This window comes from Pimephales promelas, chromosome 24, assembly GCF_988280905.1.
Source record: "Pimephales promelas chromosome 24, fPimPro1.hap1.1, whole genome shotgun sequence".
NCBI lineage: Eukaryota > Metazoa > Chordata > Actinopteri > Cypriniformes > Leuciscidae > Pimephales > Pimephales promelas.
Window position 1 is genome coordinate 5,723,196 of NC_142792.1, and position 3,520 is coordinate 5,726,715.

At 39.8% G+C, this 3,520-nt stretch overlaps 1 long non-coding RNA gene across 1 annotated transcript; it reads right to left on the minus strand.

Annotated features, from left to right (window-relative positions):
* Positions 1–1,221: 1,221 nt before the first annotated feature.
* Positions 1,222–3,520, minus strand: LOC148965151 (uncharacterized). The gene is made up of 2 exons (XR_016150169.1): positions 2,698–3,520; positions 1,222–2,486 (listed from the first exon to the last, which is right to left on the minus strand). It is a non-coding gene; the product is annotated as an uncharacterized LOC148965151 (long non-coding RNA).

Genomic DNA, 3,520 nt, shown 5'->3' on the forward strand with positions numbered 1-3,520 from the left:
TTTTCAACAAATAAAAAAGACAAAATTACCAAAAATTGATGAGTAAGAGTGGAAGTGCTGGTGGCTTAGTGGTCTGAGCGGTAGAGCTTGTTGTGGGCAACCCAGGTTCAAGTCTCTCTCTTGTGGTGTTTAGTTTCATTGGTTTATCAACAAATAAAAAAGACAAAATTACCAAAAATTCATAAGTAAGAGTGGAAGTACCAGTGGCTCAGTGGTCTGAGTGTTTGATCTTGGCGTGGGCAACCCAGGTTCGAGTCTCTCTCTTGTGGTGTTTAGCTTCAATGGTTTTTCAACAAATAAAAAAGACAAAATTACCAAAAATTCATAAGTAAGAGTGGAAGTACCAGTGGCTCAGTGGTCTGAGTGTTTGATCTTGGTGTGGGCAACCCAGGTTCGAGTCTCTCTCTCTTGTCGTGTTTAGCTTCAATGGTTTTTCAACAAATAAAAAAGACAAAATTACCAAAAATTCTTAAGTAAGAGTGGAAGTACCAGTGGCTCAGTGGTCTGAGCATGTCCTCCTGGGGTCAGAAGGATCTGGGTTCAAACCCCAGCCTGGTATGTGAAGCATGGTTGCGTGAAGGACATCCAGTCGTGAGCTGTGACAAGCTGCAAAACTGAGCGGATCAGGTCATGACCAGGATGAGAGAAGGCAGGACACGAAGGGGGGAGTACATATCCAAACCGCTCCCCCTGGGACTTTCAAGACAATCTCAAGCAGCGGTTATGTAAAAGGAGTCCAAATTTTCAAAAAATTACTTGTAAAATTTTTCCCAAAAAAGCCTAAGTCAACATTTTGGGCGTTGCTTATGGACACTCCTCCCTTTTGGGCGTGGCTTATGGACACTCCCCCCCTTTTGTCATGGCCACTCCCCTTTACTGTTGATTGTACCTGCACTCCATCAAGGTTCAAATCTCAGCTGTTGCTTTCATGGGGAAACCAACCAGCACTTGAAAGGCGTTCCCACTTACACACATGCTGAAAAATTCAGACTACAAATACATTAATAAACTGGATTTGTAATGAGGAAATCTTAACTGGTCTGTTTTATCTTGGCAATCATTAAATTGTAAATCAGTCACAGCTTGTCCAAATTAATAGACAAACTAAACCACACATCATCTGAATAATTAGTTAATTGACTGATCAACAGAGTCAGTAACAGCAGGTGTTGATGTTTAGAAAGCCAAGATCAGCTGGAAATCATGAACAGCACACAAATGTCACATTTACCATTTTATTGGACACAAACTGGAGTAGATCATTGTCAAAAACATGCCAGTTCAAAACAGAAACAGGTTGAGTCAGGAAAAGGCTCAGATGCATAACAGTTCGGCGGTTGCTCCTCTCAAAATACTCCATGCAAAGTCACTCACTGCTTTTCCTCATGACCTCCAGCAGCTCAAACCAAGAGATCCCTACAAACAGACAGCAGTGAGACAATCAGAAACACTTCAAATTTCACTAATAACTTCCCCTAGGAAGCTACAAATCTCAGAAAGAAACAAAGTGATTGTTTATAGAATAAATAAAGATCATAGGAGGTGAAAACACATGCTCATTTTATGAGCAATTAAACCAATGCAACAGCATCTGTAAGATATCAATCAAGCTACAAAATAGAATTAAATGTCACTTTGATGTCAATCCAAAACAACAAGTTAACATACAGACTCCTTCTACGAGCTATACAAGTATTTTGCAAGTATTTTGCAAGTATTTTGCAAGTATTTTACAAACCTGTTCCAAGAGCCACACCAACATTGCACACCCGGCCTCGACGTCTTTCTTATCTGACCCATATATGTCTGGTTTTGGAGTCTCTACTAACGAGCTGATGAGTCGATTCAGGTGTGATTGATTAGGAAGAGTTGGAAAATGTGTTGTGTTGGGGTTCCTCCAGCTATTTTACCTGCAAGTGACGTGTGTTTAACCACTGCACCATCGTGGCTTTCACAATATCATCTGTTGTTTGGTGCAGTTTGTTGGATATGCATTTTAACATAGGCAATCTAAGATTCAAACGCAACCATTTATTTATTGAACTCTTTTGAGTTTATTGAGGGCTTTGTTTTCTGTGATAAAAATATTAGCAACTGTGGGATTTGGACCAAGAACTGAATGAAAGACAAACGATTAGCCACTGAGCCACGGCATTTGTGATGTTTGATATGGTTCATTGTGGTTGTTTTTTTAGTTTAGCAACAGCATTCATTAAAACAACAATTTATTGTTCAGCTGCTAGAGCGTTTTTTTACAGGGTTGGAGATAAACTCAGGAAAGTGGCTCGTCAGGAGCAGGATTAGGGACTTTTTTTTAAATCTCTTTCCTCTTCATGCTGTTTTCATATATTAATGCAGATACACTTAGTGTCCACAAGGTGGGGTACATGAACACATTAATCTGGTCTCTGGTTTCATGCACACATGCCTGCTCTCCATCCAGGATTCTCCAAACACTTGTCCTATGTAGAGAAGCTGGAGTCTGTCTGAAGGCAGAGAAACACAGGACACTGTGTCTGTTATATTAGGCAGTAAAAAGCGGCCATTAGACACATTTATAGTCAGCTGTTTTACCACAATAATAATATTTTATCCCAAATATTAAACAATCTTTACTATAAATGTAAAATCAGTATAATTTTTGTGTTTTTGAGTCTGTAAAAGCGAGTCTCGCTCCTCCATTCACAACATCCATACCTCACGAGCGTCCAGAGATCCAGAGACTCACGTGCTCCTCACAACATGGTTCCTCATCACGTGACAGACAGACGAAGATCCAGCCAAGATTGACTATAAGTGCTGCACGAATCTGCTGCCAAAACTACACAAAGTCATTGTCTCATTGTCAAAGTATGTGCGACGCTTTGTAATATAATCAATCTGAAGCTGAATCAACTTTGTGTCTCTTTGCACTAATAAAATAAAGACTCGTCAAATTGAAACTGAAGCGCAGTTTTCCATCCGCTACACTAGGTAATTCACACACATCACCACAGGAGGGCGCAGCACTCATGTTTTTTAGACTCGATTTGCAACGGTGTAATTCACACAAATCACCACAGGAGGGCGAAACACTTTTACATTCATTGGACTTATATTGTTTTGTTGTTTTTATTTGCAAATATATCTATTTGAATTTTGAACAGAAGACAGGACGGAACATAGATAGTGTAAATAGTTCTGTTTGGAAGTTCTTATGTTTTTCTCCTCTCACCCTCTTACAGAAGTGTAGCGCATTTACACTAGCTCGTTAGACGGAGTTTACAAAAGTCTCCGCAGGTGGGTTAAGCTGATTTGCGGTAAAAAGACTGAATTTGTTAGGCCTAAAATCACCGCATGAGGGGGCAACACTTTTATGTTCATAAGACTTGACTTGCAATGGTGTAATTTACAGAAATCACCACTGAGGGTCTACACTCTTTTATGTTTATTACACTTGATTTGCAATGGTGTAATTCACACAAATCACTGCAGGAGGGTGACACTCTTTCATGTTTATTACGCTTGATTTGAAACGGTG